At 48.5% G+C, this 24049-nt stretch overlaps 1 long non-coding RNA gene across 1 annotated transcript in view; it reads right to left on the reverse strand.

Moving 5' to 3' along the window:
* Positions 1-22274, reverse strand: part of LOC148142935 (uncharacterized) — a 29925-nt gene extending 7651 nt beyond the window's left edge. Inside the window, exon 1 of the long non-coding RNA XR_015751063.1 lies at positions 22107-22274. This is a non-coding gene — a long non-coding RNA (uncharacterized LOC148142935). The remainder of the gene's footprint in view (positions 1-22106) is intronic.
* Positions 22275-24049: the final 1775 nt, after the last annotated feature.

Here is a 24049-nt window from a genome sequence, read left to right on the forward strand (position 1 = left end):
GTGGTACTGGAAAAGCACAGCAGTTCAGGCAGCATACGAGGAGCAGGAAAATTGACGTTTCGCACAAAAGCCCTTCATCAGGAATAGAGGCAGAGTGCCTGCAGGGTGGAGAAATAAATGAGAGGGGCGCGGGGTTGGGGTTGGGGTTGAGAGAGATAAATTTCAGGTTGTCAGGTGTACGTTGATTTTAAAGAAGGTAAAGGGTCTTTTAAGAAATAGTTTTAAGCAAGGAAATTACTTGTAGCTGACCACAAAAAAAAAGGGCAGCAGGGGCATTTCGCAATAAGCTCATAGTTTGTAGGTCCGCTTTTTGGACTATCAAGATATTAAAGGATGATCTCAGAAGTGAGACGGTTCGATAAGATAAGAGGAACTGGACAAAATAACAGGAAGGCTGTAACGAACAAGGACAGCCAAATAAGGCAGATTTAAAGAAAAACAAGAAAAACAAACAAATTAATTAATAAGTATGATAGGCTTAGGCTTGGGTGCAGGGAATTACCAAATGAAGGAATAACGGGTGCAAGTAATCACCAAATAAAGGGATAGAATGAAATAGACACTCATAATAGGTTTATTGCTCAGTGTAGGGGTGTCGAGAGAGCCCTCAGAAAAGTATAAAACACTCTGTATTTTACTGTCGGGTATGTCTCTCTTCATACAGCCACCCATCTTGCAAGATGTTTGAATAAATGTGCTGCTTCAGAACTTTTTGACTTGGACTGAAAATTATTGATTAAGTGGGGTTCGTTTCTCACAGCACTATGGGTAATTTAGCATGGCCAATCCACCCTAACATGCACATCCCTGGGCACTATGGGTAATTCAACATGGCCAATCCACTTTTGACGTTTCTGGAAAAGCACAGCAGTTCAGGCAGCATCCGAGGAGCAGGAAAATCGATGTTTCAGGAAAACGTCCTTCATCAGGAATAGAGCCTGCAGGGTGGAGAGATAAATGAGAGGAGGGTGGGGTTGGGGAGAAAGTAGCGTAGAGTACATTAGGTGAATGGGAGTGGGGATGGAGGGGATAGGTCAGGGAGGAGGGTGGGGGAAGGTAGCAAAGAGTACAATAGATGAATAGGGGTGGGGATGAAGGTGATAGGTCAGACAGGAGGATGGAGTGGCCTGTTCGGATCCGAACTCTGCTGGTTTAAAGGTGGTCCGGAATCTGTGTAGGATGAGTTGGTTACGGAGACAAGCACTGAGGAAGCAAATGTGGCTGTGGTAGCAAGTCTGTTTCAGGACATGGTTGAAGAGCTTCAGGGCAGAGGAAATGACCTGGAAGTTGCAGTGGGAGAGGGATTCCTTGAGATTCTTGTAGAGAGAGGAGGAAAACTTCTTCAAGGCAGGCATCCTTGCAAGGGGATTCGCTGTAGGGTTAAAATCAACTCGGTAAAAACAAGGACTGCAGATACTAGAAACCAGATTCTAGAATCACACAAGTCCAGGTTGTAGTCCAACAGGCTTCTTTGGAAGCAGTAACTTTTGGAGTGCTGCCTCTTCATCAGGTGGTTGTGGAGGATAAGATCCTAAGACACAATTTAGATCAAAACATTCCAGTGTCCTGCCACTGAAATGGTATATTGAACAAACCTAGATTGTTAAGTCTTCCACCTTTTCAAATAGGTTGCAGATATCATTACAATGTAAACCCCAGAACTTCTTGTTGTCACCTTCTCGAGATAACAAGGTTTTATAGCAAAAGCTCACATCTCAGCTCAGACAATGCATTAAAGGTGCGAGGTCAGAGTCTGCCTGTATCCCAATCTTGAGTCAGACTGATTCTGTTTCCAAAGTCGAATTTACAAACTATTACATGTATTGACTGCCTGCAAATTTTTCCTTAAAAAAAAATGCACATAGAATGTATCTACAAATATACATTCCTCCCCCCCCATACACACACACACGCACAAATTTGTTGGGTGAATTCGTACTTGCAGAATTATGTCTTACTTTGCTCAAAAACTGCATGACTCTATGTAAGATTCTGTAAATCAGTTTAACCATTGTGCCACAGACAGTCTCACACAGGGGAGCTCACACCTTCAATACATTATCTGGACTGACACGACACTAATTGGTAAAGTTCACTTGAGGATTTAACTATTTTAAAAGGTTTTGTGATTTACATTTGAAAGAACTGAAACTATCATGGTCATTCGAACAGATGAGAGACTTAACAAACAATCCAGGTCTTTTTCAATATATGGTTTCAGTTACATCACACTATAAACTGTTGCTATAAATTCTGTGTCTTACAATTTTATATTCCACAATCCCCTGATGAAGGAGCTGCACTCCGAAAGCTACTGCTTCCAATTAAACTTGTTGGACAGAATTTCTCAAGTAGGGCACCATACGAATCCTGGGAGACTGTTATTTCTTGTTTACTTTGTAATGAACAAACATTAAGCATGATCCCCTACTTATTTCTAATTTTGTTTCATTTTTCTTGTTTTATTCCCTGCGATGATGTGGGAGAATTGTTAGATTTGGGTCAGCCATTTTGTCACATATTAAAGCCTGGAAACCATTTTGAATCTCAGCTTAGTGTCTGCTTGCTAAAGCTTGTGTTTCCCAGGCTCAGCGGAGACGGTTGGCCTTGCAGCTGTACTGCTTCCTGATAAACAAATTCTTTCCTGACATGGGCCTTTATTTCCATCCCCCACAGTTGGCGAGTCAGGCAGGAGATACCCGGGTCCTGCCAGGTCACCGGCCGATATCCTTTGAGAGATGAAATATAGAGGGTGGTTGCTGCTTTTGTTGTGTCCAAAATAAAGGGGAAAGCTGGCCAGGGACAAAAATGCTGTTAGAAATGATGATACAATTCTCCCTACTCAGTCACAAGATACTAGTGAGAGAACTCAACAGGGTCCTAGTGTCCTGACGTTATGTTGCTGAGAGCACTTGTGCTTTACAAAGTTAGTAATAATGAATTTGCTTACCCCAGGGTTACGAGAGGTGAAACCCTATTTGATAAGCCCAGGACCCACACTGAGGTCCGTGGCATGCTTCAAGGTGCCCCCGATCTGTTTGAGTGCCCAATGTTAGTTTTAATTGGCGAGTAGAAATCTGAAGTATAATTGCTCGCTTCAGGATGTCCAGACATGAATGAATTTGGCATACAGGACACATTGGGCAACTATTAACTGAGACATGTAGAAAGCTGAAGAGTGTTACAGAGAGAGAGACGCGCAGACAGGCAGAGAGAGAGGCGCGCAGGCAGAGGGGGGCATAGGCGGGCAGAGAGAGAGGGACGCAGCTAGGCAGAGAGAGAGGGGCGCAGGCAGAGAGAGAGAGAGAGAAAGAGAAAGAGAGAGAGAGGCACGCAGGGGGGCATAGGCGGGCAGAGACAGAGAGAGGCGCAGGCAGGCAGAGAGAGAGAGAGAGAGAGGCGCAGGCAGGCAGAGAGAGAGAGAGAGAGAGGCGCAGGCAGGCAGAGAGAGAGAGAGAGAGAGAGAGGCGCAGGCAGGCAGAGAGAGAGAGAGAGAGAGAGAGGCGCAGGCAGGCAGAGAGAGAGAGAGAGAGAGAGAGGCGCAGGCAGGCAGAGAGGGAGAGAGAGAGAGGCGCAGGCAGGCAGAGAGAGAGAGAGGCGCAGGCAGGCAGAGAGAGAGAGAGGCGCAGGCAGGCAGAGAGAGAGAGAGGCGCAGGCAGGCAGAGAGAGAGAGAGGCGCAGGCAGGCAGAGAGAGAGAGAGGCGCAGGCAGGCAGAGAGAGAGAGAGGCGCAGGCAGGCAGAGAGAGAGAGAGGCGCAGGCAGGCAGAGAGAGAGAGAGGCGCAGGCAGGCAGAGAGAGAGAGAGGCGCAGGCAGGCAGAGAGAGAGAGAGGCGCAGGCAGGCAGAGAGAGAGAGAGGCGCAGGCAGGCAGAGAGAGAGAGAGGCGCAGGCAGGCAGAGAGAGAGAGAGGCGCAGGCAGGCAGAGAGAGAGAGAGGCGCAGGCAGGCAGAGAGAGAGAGAGGCGCAGGCAGGCAGAGAGAGAGAGAGGCGCAGGCAGGCAGAGAGAGAGAGAGGCGCAGGCAGGCAGAGAGAGAGAGAGGCGCAGGCAGGCAGAGAGAGAGAGAGGCGCAGGCAGGCAGAGAGAGAGAGAGGCGCAGGCAGGCAGAGAGAGAGAGAGGCGCAGGCAGGCAGAGAGAGAGAGAGGCGCAGGCAGGCAGAGAGAGAGAGAGGCGCAGGCAGGCAGAGAGAGAGAGAGGCGCAGGCAGGCAGAGAGAGAGAGAGGCGCAGGCAGGCAGAGAGAGAGAGAGGCGCAGGCAGGCAGAGAGAGAGAGAGGCGCAGGCAGGCAGAGAGAGAGAGAGGCGCAGGCAGGCAGAGAGAGAGAGAGGCGCAGGCAGGCAGAGAGAGAGAGAGGCGCAGGCAGGCAGAGAGAGAGAGAGGCGCAGGCAGGCAGAGAGAGAGAGAGGCGCAGGCAGGCAGAGAGAGAGAGAGGCGCAGGCAGGCAGAGAGAGAGAGAGGCGCAGGCAGGCAGAGAGAGAGAGAGGCGCAGGCAGGCAGAGAGAGAGAGAGGCGCAGGCAGGCAGAGAGAGAGAGAGGCGCAGGCAGGCAGAGAGAGAGAGAGGCGCAGGCAGGCAGAGAGAGAGAGAGGCGCAGGCAGGCAGAGAGAGAGAGAGGCGCAGGCAGGCAGAGAGAGAGAGAGGCGCAGGCAGGCAGAGAGAGAGAGAGGCGCAGGCAGGCAGAGAGAGAGAGAGGCGCAGGCAGGCAGAGAGAGAGAGAGGCGCAGGCAGGCAGAGAGAGAGAGAGGCGCAGGCAGGCAGAGAGAGAGAGAGGCGCAGGCAGGCAGAGAGAGAGAGAGGCGCAGGCAGGCAGAGAGAGAGAGAGGCGCAGGCAGGCAGAGAGAGAGAGAGGCGCAGGCAGGCAGAGAGAGAGAGAGGCGCAGGCAGGCAGAGAGAGAGAGAGGCGCAGGCAGGCAGAGAGAGAGAGAGGCGCAGGCAGGCAGAGAGAGAGAGAGGCGCAGGCAGGCAGAGAGAGAGAGAGGCGCAGGCAGGCAGAGAGAGAGAGAGGCGCAGGCAGGCAGAGAGAGAGAGAGGCGCAGGCAGGCAGAGAGAGAGAGAGGCGCAGGCAGGCAGAGAGAGAGAGAGGCGCAGGCAGGCAGAGAGAGAGAGAGGCGCAGGCAGGCAGAGAGAGAGAGAGGCGCAGGCAGGCAGAGAGAGAGAGAGGCGCAGGCAGGCAGAGAGAGAGAGAGGCGCAGGCAGGCAGAGAGAGAGAGAGGCGCAGGCAGGCAGAGAGAGAGAGAGGCGCAGGCAGGCAGAGAGAGAGAGAGGCGCAGGCAGGCAGAGAGAGAGAGAGGCGCAGGCAGGCAGAGAGAGAGAGAGGCGCAGGCAGGCAGAGAGAGAGAGAGGCGCAGGCAGGCAGAGAGAGAGAGAGGCGCAGGCAGGCAGAGAGAGAGAGAGGCGCAGGCAGGCAGAGAGAGAGAGAGGCGCAGGCAGGCAGAGAGAGAGAGAGGCGCAGGCAGGCAGAGAGAGAGAGAGGCGCAGGCAGGCAGAGAGAGAGAGAGGCGCAGGCAGGCAGAGAGAGAGAGAGGCGCAGGCAGGCAGAGAGAGAGAGAGGCGCAGGCAGGCAGAGAGAGAGAGAGGCGCAGGCAGGCAGAGAGAGAGAGAGGCGCAGGCAGGCAGAGAGAGAGAGAGGCGCAGGCAGGCAGAGAGAGAGAGAGGCGCAGGCAGGCAGAGAGAGAGAGAGGCGCAGGCAGGCAGAGAGAGAGAGAGGCGCAGGCAGGCAGAGAGAGAGAGAGGCGCAGGCAGGCAGAGAGAGAGAGAGGCGCAGGCAGGCAGAGAGAGAGAGAGGCGCAGGCAGGCAGAGAGAGAGAGAGGCGCAGGCAGGCAGAGAGAGAGAGAGGCGCAGGCAGGCAGAGAGAGAGAGAGGCGCAGGCAGGCAGAGAGAGAGAGAGGCGCAGGCAGGCAGAGAGAGAGAGAGGCGCAGGCAGGCAGAGAGAGAGAGAGGCGCAGGCAGGCAGAGAGAGAGAGAGGCGCAGGCAGGCAGAGAGAGAGAGAGGCGCAGGCAGGCAGAGAGAGAGAGAGGCGCAGGCAGGCAGAGAGAGAGAGAGGCGCAGGCAGGCAGAGAGAGAGAGAGGCGCAGGCAGGCAGAGAGAGAGAGAGGCGCAGGCAGGCAGAGAGAGAGAGAGGCGCAGGCAGGCAGAGAGAGAGAGAGGCGCAGGCAGGCAGAGAGAGAGAGAGGCGCAGGCAGGCAGAGAGAGAGAGAGGCGCAGGCAGGCAGAGAGAGAGAGAGGCGCAGGCAGGCAGAGAGAGAGAGAGGCGCAGGCAGGCAGAGAGAGAGAGAGGCGCAGGCAGGCAGAGAGAGAGAGAGAGGTGCAGGCAGGCAGAGAGAGAGAGAGGCGCAGGCAGGCAGAGAGAGAGAGAGGCGCAGGCAGGCAGAGAGAGAGAGAGGCGCAGGCAGGCAGAGAGAGAGAGAGAGAGGTGCAGGCAGGCAGAGAGAGAGAGAGGTGCAGGCAGGCAGAGAGAGAGAGAGGTGCAGGCAGGCAGAGAGAGAGAGAGAGGCGCAGGCAGGCAGAGAGAGAGAGAGAGGCGCAGGCAGGCAGAGAGAGAGAGAGAGAGAGGCGCAGGCAGGCAGAGAGAGAGAGAGACAGAGAGGCGCAGGCAGGCAGAGAGAGAGAGAGAGAGGCGCAGGCAGGCAGGCAGAGAGAGAGAGAGAGAGGCGCAGGCAGGCAGGCAGAGAGAGAGAGAGAGAGAGGCGCAGGCAGGCAGGCAGAGAGAGAGAGAGAGAGAGGCGCAGGCAGGCAGGCAGAGAGAGAGAGAGAGAGGCGCAGGCAGGCAGGCAGAGAGAGAGAGAGAGAGAGAGGCGCAGGCAGGCAGAGAGAGAGAGAGAGAGGCGCAGGCAGGCAGGCAGAGAGAGAGAGAGAGAGAGAGAGGCGCAGGCAGGCAGGCAGAGAGAGAGAGAGAGAGAGGCGCAGGCAGGCAGAGAGAGAGAGAGAGAGAGAGGCGCAGGCAGGCAGAGAGTGAGAGAGGCGCAGGCAGGCAGAGAGTGAGAGAGGCGCAGGCAGGCAGAGAGAGAGAGAGGCGCAGGCAGGCAGAGAGAGAGAGAGGCGCAGGCAGGCAGAGAGAGAGAGGCGCAGGCAGGCAGAGAGAGAGAGAGGCGCAGGCAAGCAGAGAGAGAGAGAGGCGCAGGCAGGCAGAGAGAGAGAGAGGCGCAGGCAGGCAGAGAGAGAGAGAGAGGCGCAGGCAGGCAGAGAGAGAGAGAGAGAGGCGCAGGCAGGCAGAGAGAGAGAGAGAGGCGCAGGCAGGCAGAGAGAGAGAGAGAGGCGCAGGCAGGCAGAGAGAGAGAGAGAGGCGCAGGCAGGCAGAGAGAGAGAGAGAGGCGCAGGCAGGCAGAGAGAGAGAGAGAGGCGCAGGCAGGCAGAGAGGGAGAGAGAGGCGCAGGCAGGCAGAGAGAGAGGCGCAGGCAGGCAGAGAGAAGAGGCGCAGGCAGGCAGAGAGAAGAGGCGCAGGCAGGCAGAGAGAAGAGGCGCCGGCAGGCAGAGAGAAGAGGCGCAGGCAGGCAGAGAGAGAGAGAGGCCAGGCAGGCAGAGAGAGGCGCAGGCATGGAAATAGACACAGAAAAAAAAGAGACAGAGAGCCGCATGCAGGCAGAGAGAGTGTGTTTGTTAACCACCTCCTTGCCTGGTCAGCCTTTTTCCCTGTCTACAACTTGCTTTCATAGAATCACCTCACGTACATTGTTCTGAATATTGTCTAATAAGAGTAGATGTATTTAGTAGATGAATCAAACCATCCCAATGACTGAAACAGCTGACACTCTAATATTGGACAAGTGGTAAATATTTGCATCAGTTAACCAAAACTCTTCAGAGTTTACATTCATGGGTACGCCAAGCCTCAGCATTAGGACTGGGGCATATTGGAGCTGAGATGGAAAGGCCCGTTCCTAGTCCTGCTGGGTTACCCGGTCAGCAGTCAAGGTCAAGGGGAGGCCGCATGGACACACACAACACAATGCAAACGAGCGCCACCTCCTGGAGGAACACCAGAAGACCCCGTCAGAGACACATCTTCAGCCTTCATCCGTTAATGGCTCAGCCTGATCATTCTGCCTTTCACTGCACTATTCCTTATCTTTCTTTCACTAACTATGTTTGATTGGGCCTGATAACCTCTAGTAAACAGGAATTACAGTTTAATACTTTTTTTTAATGCTTTTTTTTAGGTCAACCACTCTAGCTGCTAGGTATGTGCCCATATCCCTATCCATCCTGAACTCGTACCAAGCGAGCCCTAATGGAGTTTGAGCAACTTGCAGCTTTCTTTTCCCCTGCCTTTGGAACTCCTCGACTGGAAATCAAAGTCACCCCGCAGACAATCCTGTGCTCGGCTCAGTTCTCTGATGTGGCCCTCCTCTCCAGCGATCTCCCAATTGCTGAGATTTCTCATTCCTGATGAAACCCCTGATGATGATTCCCAATCCCTGGAGCCTTCTGCCCCTGTCCTTACTGAACCCGAGGACTATCAGTCCGATCTCCAAGCACCAACCCCTGACAATCCCCCTGGCTCTGGGTATAATCCCCCTTTTTGCTGACACCCACAATCTCTTCTTTTTAATAAAAAGGAGGGATTGTGGGAGAATTTGATCAAAATTGACAAAACTGCATGGAAGCCATTTTGTCGCAAAGCAATGTTTGCAGTAAAATGTAGCCTGTTAACATAATGCTATCTGAGCCCTGGCTAAGGAATTCTGGTTTGATAGCCTGACCTTGCAGCTGCAGGCTGTCTCTGCTCTTCAGGCCATTAGACTGTGCTGCTTCATAGAATGATGGATTGGTTCTCTCTGTCCCTTATCGGTAATTCGAGCCTAGCTGAACCTGCAGCATAAGATAACATTCAGTTTTGTAGACATTAAGAAATTTAGGTCTCGACAATGTATGTGAACCTTACGACTGCCCCTCAGTTGCATAATTAATGGAGAGTGGGGCTTGTGTTTTACCATAAAACTTGTAACATTCTGTATTTTATTAGAATATGTCAGACTTTGTTTTAAACTAAGAGGTATTCCCCAATGGCAATGAATAAAGCTAGTTAATTGCTCAAGGTCTCCTCTCCTGACTACTTTGCTTTAAACGATTTGACACACGAGTTACTTTGCCCCAATACTAATAGTTACATTGAAGGGAGAGAGAATTCCTCAAGTAGGACCCTATCAGAATCCTGGGTGAGCCCTATTTCTGGTAGATTGTGGTGTGGCTTTCGATTGACTGAATGTTTTCTTGTTCTGGAAGCTGTAAAAGAGGCGTGAAAGCTTCTACAGAAGTCCAGCAAAGCTGAGAACAGACCGACATCTTACTCTGTGGGAACAGGGAGATCAGAGGACAGAGAAATCAGGCCCTGAAACCCAAGCTGACACCAGACTACCGTGTGATCAGTGCTTTGATGAGCAGTGCCAACCCTCTGCCTTTACCTCGCTTCCTATCTGACTACACCTCAATATTCAGGATCCAATCCTTGCCATCCTGAAGCCATGTCTCTGTGAGGAGTCTCAGACCATAATTATTCACTTCAATGTGTGCAGTTAATTCATTCACTTTTGTTACAATGCAGCACACATTCAGACTCACCATGTATCGTTTCAGTTTTTGTGACATTAGTATCCAGGTTCGATTGCTGATACATTTACTCTCCTTGTCCCTTTCTATTGTTCTCTGATGTTCATTTTCCACATCACTACATTGCTCACTGGCCTCGATTTGGATTGGCCATACTAAATTGGCCACAGTGTCCAGGGATGTGCAGGTTTGGTGGGTTAGCCATGGGAAATGCAGGGTTACAGTTTCATAGTAATAGAAGCAGGAGTAGGCCATTTGACCAATCCAGCCTGCTCTGCCATTCATTAAGATCAGGGCTGATCTATCCATTGTCCCAGCTACCCTTAATTCCCAGACTCAACAGAGACAGTCTGCCTTGCAGCTGTACTGCTACCTGATAAACAAATTCTTTCCTTGCATGGGAATATCTTTCTCTTTGCAAGGACCTATTGTACACATCAGCTACTAACCAACACTGTCCAGACACTACGTGACTGGGTAAAGTGTCTCAGTTTGCTCAATTTCCTGCAATTAACAGTTTGCTAATTGTTAAATGATTGTAACCTACAGAATCACACAACTCTGTTTCTCGTCGGAGTGACTTGAGACTATTAGGTCGACTTGGCTCTCCCCGGGAGTTCCAAATAAACAGTCAATAACTTACGGTTTGTGTGTCATGATTACTTATCCAATACTTATTGGACTACTACCAGCAAGTCACCCACAGCATAATCCACTTCCATCCCCAACATGGATTAAGAGGCCATCCTTTTTTGCCAGACAAGTAAATGTGTCATGCTCAGGAAACAAAGCCTGTCAAACATTAACAGGCACAGATCTAGACCAACCTTTTCCAGAGTCTGTCCCTTCACCTCAATTGACTTTCTTTTTCCCTCAGCTCCTACAAACCAACAGCTGAACCCAAGGATGAGAAAAGAAATGGGAAAGAGGGCGAGAAAAGAGAGTGCGGTACTCCCAGATGTTAAACAGAGAAAGGAAGTTGCAGTCTGGACTGAAGCTCAATCTTCATTCAGAGAGAGAGGAGCAACAGCAACTTCAGAAGCTCATGGTCGAACTTCCGCATTCAGACAATGGCTGGGGTTCTGATTGGCAGGAGGACCAGGCCCCTTCCGGACAGATTCAACTGGCCAAAGCCAAAAGGAGGAAAAAAGGGGAGAGCCACAATTTTGTTTCACTTCCCCAGCCCTGACTCTACATAACCGCGCATGTTCCTCGCTATTCTCCTTACCCTCACCCCTCATGATTTTTTAAATCTCAGTAAGGTCATCCCTCAACCTCCTCCATTCCAGTGAAAAAATCCCAGCCTCTCCCTATAACTCAAACCCTCCATTCCTGGCAACGTAAATCAAAGTAAATCTTTACCGAACCGTCTCTAATAATATTCTTCCTATTACAGGGTGACCAGAACTGTACTCAGTACTCTAAACAAAATGGCCTCACCAACATCCTGTACAACCTCAACATAGAACAAAGAAAATTTACAACCCAGGAACAGGCCCTTCAGCCCTTCAAGCCTAAGCCGATCCAAATCCCCTGTCTAAACCTATTGCACAATTCCTGAATCTGTATCCGTCTGCTCTCCCCCTACTCATGCATCTGTACAGATGCACGTTTTTAAAAAAAAAGATATTTTTATTGAAAATTTAACATGTTTTTACCAGTTTACAAGTAAAAAAAGCACAAGTACGAACACTAATATACAATTAAATCTTAAATAAATAGCCAAAACTTGTGAAACAAAAAGAGATATAAAAAAGAAAAAGACAAAACTCAACTAACTACGAATCTAACCTATAACTAACCAGAGTGTATGATCAAATATCTTACATTAGTCAAAAGAAAAAAGGATAACATGGTAATGAAGTAGTGAAATACATGCTCGTAATGAGTTAACATAAGTTGTAATAAAACCCGTATTCATGCGGGATTCCTCTCCCAAGGGACCAGCCAGAACTGTTACCTCAACTAAATGAAAGCCCTTGAAAGAATGGCCGAAATATCTGTATCTATGTAATTCAAAAAGGGCTGCCACATTTTATACAATAATTCAGTTTTTTGGTGCACCATATTTGTAAGGAAGTCAAGAGGAATACATTCCATGATTAATCTGTGCCAATTTGGAAGTCCTAGAGGGCCCTCAGCCACCCAGTTTACCAAGATATTTTTCCTTTCATAGAAGGAGAGAATGGAAAATAATTTCCTCCCGTGCACATCCACAGAAGGTAAGCTTGAGAAGCCCAGAAGAGGAGATACTGGATCTACTGTAATTTCCATTCCCAAGATTTCTGTCAGGGCGTTTACTACTTCGGTCCAGTATTTGAGGATCTTATGGCATGTCCATAAGCGGTGTGTAAGAATGCCCACCTCTATTTTACATTTGGGACGCATTGCAGATGCTCCTAAATTTTGCCAATCGTTCCGGGGCCATATGGGCCCTATGAAGTATCATTAACTGAATGGCCTGGGTTCTGTTACAAACGGAGATTTTGTTTTGGCATTTTCCCAGATGTCATTCCACATTTCTGTAGAAATTTCCAGTCCCAAATCCTGATCCCATGTTCTAAGCAGACGGTCCATGTCTTCCGACACATCATCACGTAATAAATGATAAAGAGTGCTGACCGAGGGTACACCCATTGGCCACAACAATCTACGTTCTCTATCTGATTTATAAAGAACATCTAATAACGCAGTCATCTTCTGTATGTAGTCTCGAATGTAGAAGTATCGAAAGAGGTCTCCGTTAGGTAATCCAAATTTCTGATGCAGCTGTTCAAAAGACATCAGGACCCCCTTCTCAAACAGATCCCCTAAACAGGAGATACTGCTGGATCTCCAGGATTTGAATGTGGCATCTATAAGCCCCGATTGAAAACCCCATGCCCCCACTATAGGAGTATAGGGGGATGTTTTTTGTGAATTACCCTCGTTTTGCTGCATTATATTCCAAGGTATTGTAGGGTTTCTACAGTGGCTGGTAATGATTTTCATCTGATCTGTTAATAAGAGGGCACTGTACTTGAGAAGCCTCGATGTCCACCCAGATTGGGTCATGTCTGACCCGCAATCAATCAGCTATGTAGCTTAACTGAGACTTCCTAAAGTCTGAAAAATACAGCCCTCCCCCCTTGCCTGTGGAAGTTGTAGCTTCCTTAACTTAATGAGGGGCCGTCTAGGATTCCAGATGAAAGAACCCAGCCAACCATACAATTTGCGGAGTGCCGTCCTCGGCAGCATCACCGGAAGCATTCTCATAGGGTATAAGAGACGGGGCAAGACATTCTTTTTTAATTAGGGCTATTCTACCTAGCCAGGAAATTGGAAGGTCTCCCCAACGTTAAAGGTCCTGTCTTACCCTTTCCAATAGATGCACAAAATTGGCCTTGGATAGCTGGCCAAATACTGGGGTAATAAAAATGCCCAAGTATAAGAAACCCTCTAGAAACCAACGAAAGGGGAAGTGGGATCGGTCCAATAAGTGGGACATACTAGTGAGGCATGCCTCTGATTTTGAAAAATTAATTTTGTAGCCTGAAAATGCATTAATAACTTGGATGGAGAGGGGCTCGGACATCAGAGGATTACTAAGAAAAAGGAGATCATTTACATATAGGGTAATTTTATGTTTACCTGTACCAACCCTCGGGGCCGTTATATTAGAGTCAGCCCGTATAGCTTCCGCCAGTGGTTCAATTATTAGCTCGAATAGCAACGGAGAGAGAGGACATCCCGGACAGCAGCCCCTACCCACACTGAAGCTACCTGAGCCTAATCCATTGGTGATCACAACTGCTTTGGGATCATTATACAGTGTTGAGACCCATTTGGCAAATACATTTCCAATGCCAAACCTTTCCAATGTATAGAACAGGTATGACCATTCAACCCTGTCAAATGCCTTCTCCGCGTCCAAAGAGACTACTATTCCTGGTATTTTTTCCTGATAACAGACTTGATTCACATTCAAGACCCTTCTAATATTATTAGATGATCTACGGCCCTTAATAAATCCAGTCTGCTCCTCTTTTCTAGCCCTCTCTAGCCTCAATGCTAATGTTTTAGAGAGAATTTTAAAATCTACAGTTAGCAAGGATATTGGTCTGTATCATGCACAATCTTCTGGATCCTTTCCTTTTTTGAGAATAAGGGAGATATTCATCTTTTTTAGTAAAGGCAGGAGGCAGCCCTGACTTATATGAGTAGTTATACATGTCCATAAGTGGGCCAGCTAATACTCCTGTGAACTCTTTGTAAAATTCAACCTGAATGCCCTCTGGGCCAGGTGCCTTACTGCTCTGAAGTTGCCTGATCGCGTCAAGTATTTCCTGGGTTGTTGGGGGAGCATTCAGGACCGATACCTGTTCCGGGATTAAGTCCGGAAAGGCCAGGCTTTTAAAAAAGGACTGCTTCCTCCTGGCTCTATCTTCACAATCCTGCGATCAGAATAAAACTTTCTGAAGATTGTGTTGATCCCTTTATGATGTGAGTCAGAGTACCAGCACTTCCCTGATAGCTGTGATAGCTTGAGGGACCCTTTTTTTTCCTTGCAAGAAATGCGAAGTATCTACCAGGTTTATCGCTAAATTCATATAATCTTTGTTTTGCAAATAATATTTCCCTCTTTGCCATTTGGGTGAAGTCGGTATTCAGAGCTGTCCTAAGGGTCATAACCCTTTGTAATTTGGCAATGGAAGGTCTGTCAGCGTATGCTGTTTCAGCTGCTTTTAAGCAAGCAGCAAGTAGATGCTGTTGTTCTCCCTTTAATTTTTTCTGGGTCACCGAGTATGAAATGATCAGACCTCGCGCATAAGCTTCAATAGTCTCCCACATCATTGACGGGTTACTAGCCGTACCTGAATTAATTTCCAAGAAAGCTTTAAATTCTTGAGAAAAATATTTTGCAAATTTACTATAATCCATACGCCAATGTCAGGGGGATGCCTCATTGTTCCTAGCCCTGATTTCCATGTACACAGCAGCGTGATCAGAAATTATCATATCACCTATTTTACAGGATGATATGGAATTTAAAAAAGTCGAGGGGGCAAAAAACATGTCAATTCTAGTGTGACATTTATGTCGATTAGAGTTAAAAGAGAAATCTCTGCCGTGCGGGTGGAGGCACCTCCACACATCTATTAATCCTAATTCTTGATTCAAATCCGCCAATTGTCTAGATCTGGGGGATACACCCGCAGTACTCTTGGGTATCCTGTCTATTTCCGGCTCCATAATGCAATTCAAGTCTCCCCCTATAATTGTATGACGAGCACCAAGAACCATCAGTTTGGAGAAGGCTTCCGTTATAAATTTGAAAGGATGTGCCGGGGGACAAAACTGGTTTAAAATCCCATATTCCTCTCCACTTATAAGGGCTTTAATTAGTATTTATCGTCCAGATTCATCTTTTATCTGACTTAGGATTTCGAAAGGGAGATTCTTCCAAATAAGAATGACTACTCCCCTACATTTTGAGCTGAAGGAAGAAAAGAAGGCCTGATCAAATCCACCCTGTTGTAATTTCAAGTGTTCTTTATCCAATAAATGGGTCTCCTGTAGAAGAGCTATATCAACCCTTTCTTTTTTTGAGGTTTGGTAATATTTTCTTCCTTTTGATTGGAGAATTACTCCCCTTGACATTCCAGGTGCACCATTTAAGCGAATGACACACCATAATCGTCCAGGCAAGTCCGAGACCCCCGGGAGGAGAAACCCCATCCAAAACACCCTGAGCTTGGACCATAGAAAATTCACAAAAAGAGAGATTCTTTATAACACTCACACTAATATAATAAAAAACGATTTCTAAATTAAAAAAATAACATGTTTAAACAGAGATTTTTCCCCACGTTTCCGGGGGAATCACTTCCTTTCCGAAAACCCATCAGATCCTCTCCCGACCAGTGCCCCACCCTCGACCCAGGTACTCCATAATAAAGTGAAGAAAATTCAAGTGTATGACCAAGCTAAAGTTAACAATGAGTACCCTACCCTCCTGCCCCTCCCCACACACCCACATATATTTGGTGATGTTAATACCACGTATAAACATAAAACTATAAAATTACAGTCTCAGCAGATAATAATTAATTAGGGTAATACAAAATAACAGGGGGAAAACAACCCAGCTTTAAAAGAAAGAAAAAAAATAAGACAAAGCAGAGACCCCTCCTCACCTAAATCTACTAGACCACCCAGTCTATATATATTTACAAAAAAAGAGAGGAGAAAATCGCAGAGTGGAGAACAGATAAGCCCGCCCCTCCCTACTCCCTGGAGATAATATTAAGTAATAAAAGAGAAAAAAAAAAGGTGAACCAGAGAAAGGGGAGGGCAGAACAACATCATTCACCACACGAGTGAACTCTTACAATTTATCTAAGAGAGTCCAAACATTCCTTGGCCTTCTCCGGCGATCCAAAGTTATACACGGACCCTTCGTGGCTAAAACATAGCGCTGCTGGGTAGCACTGAATGTTTAAATCCCTTAAACGCCCTCCTCTTTTGGACCAGAGCTGGGGGAAAGTCCTGAAATAGCATAATCTTGGATCCTTTGTAAATCATGGCTTGGGGATCTTTCCCAAGATTTCTGGAAGCTTCCAGGAGCATCAGCTTCTCCAAAAAGCACTGCAGCCAGAACAGGACCGGGTGGGGGCGCTGGTCCAAGCCTGGCCTGTGTATTGCAACCTGGTGGGCCCATTCTACCCTGACCTGGCCTGATCCAGCCTCCAGATTCAATAACTGTGGAAGCCACTGCTCCAGAAACGTCGTAAACTGGCCTTCCTCTTCCCGTTCGGGAAGGCCCAGCAAACAAATATTTTCTCGACGACCTCGATTTTTGAGGTTGTTGATGTGATCTTCTAAGGCCCGGATTCGCTGTTCGAGAGTCCAGACCCGACCCACGGCTGATTCTGCAGCAGCCTCGGAGGTCGCAACCTTTAGCTCCGACCCCCCGACTCGATGTTCGATTCTTTCAATATCTCGCTTGTGCTTCTGCAGCGTGACCGAGAGCGACTCCCACCTGCTCTATGAAGATGGCGATCTCCTCTTCAAGCTTAGAAATCACTGCAACAAGGCTCACCACCATAGTTACGTCCCCGGGGGCAGCTGCGGACGCCTCTGCTGCAGCTGGGGTGGGGTTCCTATGTGCTGCGAGCATTCTTTCCTTTAGTCATTTTAATGAGGCACTAAATTGCTCAGGTTTGGTGCAAAATAACTAGCTGTATTCAAATAAAAGCTATTTAAATGATTTGGCAGGTGTGGTGGAGGCAGGCAGCCCACTTTGCCTGAGTCTTGGGCAGAGCACGACAGACTCAGACTTGCTGGGTCGCCACCATCTTGGATCTCCCCTGCCCAGATGCACCTTAAATGAATCTACCGTCCCTGCCTCTACTTCTGTTGGCAATGCATTCCAGACATCTATCACCCTCTGAGTAAAGTACTTTCTGTGTGCATCTCCAACATAATGTCCCAACTCCTGTACTCAGCATGTGAACAATGAATTCTGGATTAGTGGTGCTGGAAGAGCACAGCAGTTCAGCCAGCATCCGAGGAGCAGTAAAATCGACGTTTCGGGCAAAAGCTCTTCATCAGGAATAAAGGCAGAGAGCCTGAAGCATGGAGAGATAAGCTAGAGGAGGGTGGGGGTGGAGAGAAAGTAGCATAGAGTACAATAGGTGAGTGGGGGAGGGGATGAAGCCGATAGGTCGGGGGCGGCGGGGGGAGAGGGTGGAGTGGATAGGTGGAAAAGAAGATAGGCAGGTAGGACAAGTCATGGAGACAGTGCTGAGCTGGAAGTTTGGAACTCGGGTGAGGTGGGGGAAGGGGAAGTGAGGAAACTGTTGAAGTCCACATTGATGCCCTGGGGTAGAAGTGTTCCAAGGCAGAAGATGAGGCGTTCTTCCTCCAGGCGTCTGGTGGTGAGGGAGCGGCGGTGAAAGACGCCCAGGACCTCCATGTCCTCGGCAGAGTGGGAGGGGGAGTTGAAATGTTGGGCCACGGGGCGGTGAGGTTAATTGGTACGGGTGTCCCGGAGATGTTCCCTAAAGCACTCTGCTAGGAGGCGTCCAGTCTCCCTAATGTAGAGGAGACTGCATCGGGAGCAACGGATACAATAAATGATATTAGGGGATGTGCAGGTAAAACTTTGATGAATGTGGAAGGCTCCTTTAGGGCCTTGAATGGAGGTGAGGGAGGTGGTGTGGGCACAGGTTTTGCAGTTCCTGCGGTGGCAGAAGAAGGTGCCAGGATGGGGGGGTGGGTTGTAGGGGGCACGTGGGCCTGACCAGGTAGTCACAGAGGGAACGAACTTTGCGGAAGGCCGAAAGGGGTGGGGAGGGAAATATATCCCTGGTGGTGGGGTCTTTTTGGAGGTGGCGGAAATGTCGGCGGATGATTTGGTTTATGCAAAGGTTGGTAGGGTGGAAGGTGAGCACCAGGGGCGTTCTGTCCTTGTTACGGTTGGAGGGGTGGGGGCGGAGGTGCGGGATGTGGACGAGATGCGTTGGAGGGCATCTTTAACCACGTGGGAAGGGAAATTGCGGTTTCTAAAGAAGGAGGCCGTCTGGTGTGTTCTGTGGTGGAACTGGTCCTCCTGGGAGCAGATACGGCGGAGGCGGAGGAATTGGGAATAAGGGATGGCATTTTTGCAAGAGGTAGGTTTTACCTATGTGAACAATGAAGACTCAGTAGAGCAAAAATGGCAGGAGTTTGTAGGTATAATTGAGGACACTGTACAGAGGTTCATTCCCAAGAAAAGAAAGATTAACCGGGGAGGGATTAGACAACCTTGGCTGACAAAGGAAGTCAGGAAATGTATTAAAGAAAAAGAGAGATCCTATAAAGTGGCTAAGAACAGTGGGAAATCAGAAGATTGGGAAGGATACAAAAGCAAACAGAGGATAACAAAGAGTGTAATAAGAAATGAGAGGATCAAATATGAAGGTAGGCTAGCCAGTAATATTAGAAATAATAGTAAAAGTTTCTTTCCGTACATAAGAAACAAACGACAGGCAAAAGTAGACATTGGGCCACTTCAAACTGATGCAGGAAGCCTAGTGATGGGAGATAAGGAAATAGCAGGAGAACTTAACAAGTACTTTGCGTCAGTATTCACAGTGGAAGACATGAGTAATATCCCAAAAATTAAAGGGTGTCACGGGGCTGAGTTGAGTATGGTTGCCATTACGAAAGAGATAGTGCTAGAAAAGTTAAAAAGTCTTAAAATTGATAAATCTCCTGGCCCCGATGGGATACCCCTAGAGTTCTGAGTGGTGGCTGAGGAAATAGCAGAGGCATTGGTTGAGATCTTTCAAGAGTCACTGGAGTCAGGAAAGGTCCTGGATGATTGGAAGATGGCTGTTGTAATCCCCTTGTTCAAGAAAGGATCAAGGCAAAAGATGGAAAATTATAGGCCAATCAGCTTAACCTTGGTTGTTGGTAAAATTCTAGAATCCATCATTAAGGATGGGGTTTCTAAATTTTTGGAAGAGCAGAGTCTGATTAGAACAAGTCAACATGGATTTAGTAAAGGGAGGTCATGCCTGACAAACCTGTTGGAATTTTTTGAAGAGGTAACAAGTAGGTTAGACCAGGGAAACCCAGTGGATGTGGTCTATCTAGACTTTCAAAAGGCCTTTGATAAGGTGCCACACGGGAGGCTGCTGAGCAAGGTGAGGGCCCATGGTGTTCGAGGTGAGCTGCTGGGATGGATTGAGGATTGGCTGTCTAACAGAAGGCAGAGAGTTGGGATAAAAGGTTCTTTTTCAGAATGGCAACCGGTGACGAGCGGTGTCCCGCAGGGTTCGGTGCTGGGGCCACAGCTGTTCGCATTATATATTAATGATTTGGATGAGGGAACCGGGGGCATTCTAGCGAAGTTTGCCGATGATACGAAGTTAGGTGAACAGGCAGGTAGTACTGAGGAAGTGGGGAGGCTACAGAAGGATCTAGACAGGTTGGGAGAGTGGTCCAGGAAATGGCTGATGGAATTTAACGTGAGCAAGTGCGAGGTCTTGCACTTTGGCAAAAAGAATAAAAGCATAGACTACTTTCTAAATGGTGAGAAAATTAATCAAGCCAAAGCACAAAGGGATCTGGGAGTGCTAGTCGAGGATTCTCTAAAGGTAAACATGCAGGTTGAGTCCGTGATTAAGAAAGCGAATGCAATGTTGTCTCTTATCTCAAGAGGGTTGGAATACAAAAGCAGAGATGTACTACTAAGACTTTATAAAGCTCTGGTTAGGCCCCATTTGGAGTACTGTGTCCAGTTTTGGTCCCCACACCTCAGGAAGGACATACTGGCACTGGAACGTGTCCAGTGGAGATTCACACGGATGATCCCTGGAATGACAGGTCTAACATATGAGGAACGGCTGAGGATACTGGGATTGTATTCATTGGAGTTTAGAAGATTGAGGGGAGACTTAATAGAGACGTACAAAATAATACATGGCTTGGAAAAGGTGGATGCTAGGAAATTGTTTCAGTTAGACGAGGAGACAAGGACCCGTGGACACAGCCTTAGAATTAGAGGGGGTCATTTCAGAACAGAAATGCGGAGACATTTCTTCAGCCAGAGAGTGGTGGGCCTGTGGAATTCATTGCCACGGAGTGCAGTGGAAGCCGGGACGCTAAATGTCTTCAAGGCCGAGATTGATAGATTCTTGTTGTCTAGAGGAATTAAGGGCTACGGGGAGAACGCTGGTAAGTGGAGCTGAAATGCGCATCAGCCATGATTGAATGGCGGAGTGGACTCGATGGGCCGAATGGCCTTACTTCCACTCCTATGTCTTATGGTCTAAGTGTGCGGAACACCTTCTTCACCCCCGTCTACCAATGATGGAACTTTCAAGATCAATGAACACGAACACCCCCGGGTCTCTGTTCTACAACACAACCCAGGCCCTAACATTACCTGTACAAGTCCTGCCCTCCTTTATTTTAGTAAAATGCAACCCCTCACTTATATCCATACCTCTCTCATTCACACGCTCTCTCTCAGACATACACATACAGCACCCTCTCAACACACACACACACCCTCTTGCAGGCTCATTCTCCATCACAATCACACTTTATCAAGCATGCACACATGCAAATACACACTCACTGATGCACAGTCTTATACACAAACTCACATACAAAGGCATTTTGCCCAAAACATCGATTTTCCTGCTCCTCGGATGCTGCCTGACTTGCTGTGCTTTTCCAGCACCACTCTAATCTAGACTATTCCATAGATTCACAACCCTGTGGGAAAAGCACTTCCTCATCTGTCTGAAAGCTCCTCCCTCTAAACTTGAGGCCTAGTCTCTCACACCAGCAGAAATTACCGGACAGGGTAGGGCTTCATCCCCACAATGCAATGAAATTGGAAGATGTTTCCATTGGTAGGAGAGACTAGGACCAGAGGACACAGCTTTAAAAATAAAAGGAAGACCTTTAGGAACAGAGACAAGCGATGTCACCTTTTCTGCCGACAACGAGGAGCATGGACAATGTGTTGGGTGACACCAGCGAGCAGGTGCGCGGAACAGACACAATACGCTGTGGCGATGCTGGTGTTATTGACAGATTTTAAGTGTTCAAATGCCAAGAGGAGAACTAAAGGGTAGAGCCACAGTTCTTTTTCCCCATGTGGCTCTTATAGCTATTGCATTTTCTCTGGCTGCTCAACTTTTTTTTAAATGTCTTTTCGTCAGTGTAGGGGTGAGGTTCACAACTAGAGGGCATAGGTTTAGGGCGAGAGCAGAAAGATATTAAAGGTACCTGAGGGGCAACTTTTCCATGCAGAGGGTGGTGCATGTATGGAATGAACTGCTGGAGGAAGTAGTGGAGGCCGGTATAATTACAGCATTTAAAACACATCTAGATGGGTATATGAATAGGAAGGGATTAGAGGGATATGAGCAAAGTGCTGGCAAATGGGACTAGATTAATTTAGGATATATCTGGTTGGCATGGACAGGTTGGACCGAATGGGTCTGTTTCCGTGCTGTACATCTCTGTGACTCTAAATAATAAAGTCTACTTCTCCAAATAACAAGCCATGTTAACAAGGCTTAGTGCACCACATGCTTTACTAACCATTCTCAACAGGTCCTGCCCCTTCAATGACTGAGGAACATATACATGCTGGTGCATAATCTCCTTCACTAGTATTTACACACTACCCTCAGCAATTGCACAAGTAACAGCAAAGGGTAAACAGCACAAGGATTAAACAAACAGTGAGGGGGTAAACAGCACAAGGATTAAACAAACAGTGAGGGGGTAAACAGCACAAGGATTAAACACACAGTGAGGGGGCAAACAGCACAAGCGCCTGTAAAAGCGGATGGAAAGTGAGTGTAAAATGTCACTATGACAGGACAGGCCCCACATTCCTTCCCCTCCGTCCCCCCACAACCTGCCTCACCTTTCACCTCCCGGGCCCAGTACCTTCCAGGTGGCCCCATAGTTGACACAGGGGCCGCCCCACGACCAGTAGAACTCCACCACCCAGGCGGCCGACGAGTTCCCAAGCAGGCCCTTAACCCCATCCGCCTCCAGAATGCTCACCGGCTCCTGCCTGCTGTACAGCCGGCCGGTGTGGCCGTGACACAGCAGCTGCGCCAGGAAGGCGGCGGTGCCCAGTGACGGGTGTCTGCCCCGGGCCGCGCGGCGCCATTTTCCTAACGGCCGCCCTCCCGCCGCTTCCCCGCTCGAGCGACTTCTCCTCCCAACCGCCTTCGCCCCCGCGTGACGTCTGCACGGGGGATGGGCGGGGCCGGGGGAGCCTCACCGTCACCAAGCAACAGCCACCTCGCGCTACAACTGCTCATTCACAAAAACAAACTCTCCTGTCTCGCTCTGCAGCTGCAGGGGGGACACTGCCACGTTTCCAGGAGCCCTGTCTACATTGGGAAAGTTCACGGCTCAATTTAAACAGATATTCCCACATCTAACGGAACGGCGTCATATCCAAAGGGGGCAATCTGCATTTTAAAGGGACATGAATATTTGCGGAAATACCCCGTTAAAATGAAGAGATGTAAATGGACGAGATTACATTTCAAAGGGATGTGGCACATTCAAAGGGATATCTTTATATGTAAAGTCACGCAGTTATATCTAAATGAATCTCCATTTCGAAGACTCGTTGCCCTGTTTATAAGTAGAGACAATAGGTGTGAATTCTGTCTGTGTCGCAACGTTGAGTCAGACTGACATTTTTCTTAGAAAAGCTCTTCATTTAAATTACATTCTTGAGAAGGTAATTTATAGATTCGGGTGTAGGTTAGGGAGGATTAGCCGTGCTAAGTTACCCATAGTGACCAGGGATGTACAGGTTAGGGTGGCTTGGCCATGGAAATATGGAGTAAGGGGTTGGATATGGCTGGGATACTGTTCAGAGGGCCAGAGAGGAATAGATGGGCTGAATGGCCTGCATTCACATTGTTGGGATTGTATGACCCTCCTCATATAGTATCCATTTTATCTACATCTATCCTGTCAAGCCCCTTTCAGAATTCTACTGGTTTCAATAAAGGTATACAGCACAGAAACAGACCCTTCGGTCCAATTCGTCCATGCCGACCAGGATTCCAAACGAAACCAGTCCCACTTGCCTGCATTTGGCTCATATCCCTCTAAACCTTTCTATTCATGTACCTATCCAAATGCTGTTTAAACGTTGTAAATGTGCCGGCAACTACCACATCGTCACTAAGTTCATTCCACATACAAAGCCACCCTCTTTCAAAATGATGCCCCTCCGGTTCCTTTCAAATCTCTCTCCCCACCTTAAGTAATATGCCCCCAAGTTTTGAGCTCCCCGATGCTAAGCAAGAACCCTTTGCTATTCAGCTTACCTCCACACCTTATTTTATCAATCTTAATGATGTCACCCCCTCATCTCCTCTCCTCCAGTGAATAAAGTCCCAGCCTCTCCCTATAACTCAAACCCTCCTGTCCTGGAACTTCCTGGTAAATCTTTACCGAACCCTCTGTGATAAGAATACTTCAGATTACAGGGCCATCAGAACTGTACTCAGTACTCTGAAAGTGGCCTCACCAACATCCCATACAACCTCAACATGATGTCCCAACCCCTGTACTCAATGGTGTGAACAATGAATGCTCTGCTGCTAAATACCTTCTTAACTACCCTGTCTATCAGTGATGCAACTTCTAACGAACTATGTACCTGAACACCACTCCCCCATGTCTGTCTGTTCTATAACATGACCCAGGGCCCTACCATTATCTGTACAAGTCCTGCCCTTTCTTGTTTTAGCAAAATGCAACCCCTTGCTTGTATTAATACCTCTCTCACACATGCTCCCCCACACACACACACACACACACACACACACACACACACACACACACACACACACACACCCCAATACTCTCTCAGGCTTATACTCCATCACACTCACACTTTACCAAGCATGTACACACTCTCACGCACAAATTCACATGCACCCACACACAATTCTATGGGGTGAATTTGTATTGGC

The sequence above is a fragment of the Chiloscyllium plagiosum genome, unplaced genomic scaffold, assembly GCF_037043375.1.
Source record: "Chiloscyllium plagiosum isolate Xiang-an unplaced genomic scaffold, Cpla_swu_hap1 HiC_scaffold_27, whole genome shotgun sequence".
In the NCBI taxonomy this organism is placed as follows: domain Eukaryota; kingdom Metazoa; phylum Chordata; class Chondrichthyes; order Orectolobiformes; family Hemiscylliidae; genus Chiloscyllium; species Chiloscyllium plagiosum.